We start from the raw sequence: 485 nt of genomic DNA on the forward strand, positions 1-485 counted from the left end.
GAATATCATTATTAGATGCTTTAATAAATAAAGTCATGTCCGTGGTACCCTTTTGAAATTGATTTTCTAATAGGAAGGCACTAAGCCTTTCATACCAAGCTCTTGGAGCTTGCCTAAGGCCATAAAGAGCCTTTGAAAGTTTGAAAACATGACTTGAAAAATCTTTATGTTCAAAATCGGGGGGTTGGGCCACATACACTTCTCTATCAATAAAGCCATTGAGGAAAGCACATTTGACATCCATTTGAAACATTTTGAAACCCTTATGGGCAGCATAGGCAAGAAGCAACCTAGTTGCTTCCATTCTAGCTACTGGAGCAAAAGACTCATCAAAATCTATTCCCTCTTCTTGATCGTAACCTTGGGCCACTAATCTAGCCTTGTTACGAACAACTTGTCCATTCCCACCAAGTTTATTTTTAAACACCCACTTAGTACCCGTAACTTTCTTACCATCCGGATGAGGTACTAGTGTCCAAACCTCA

Source organism: Arachis duranensis, chromosome 1 (assembly GCF_000817695.3).
Source record: "Arachis duranensis cultivar V14167 chromosome 1, aradu.V14167.gnm2.J7QH, whole genome shotgun sequence".
NCBI classification, from domain to species: domain Eukaryota; kingdom Viridiplantae; phylum Streptophyta; class Magnoliopsida; order Fabales; family Fabaceae; genus Arachis; species Arachis duranensis.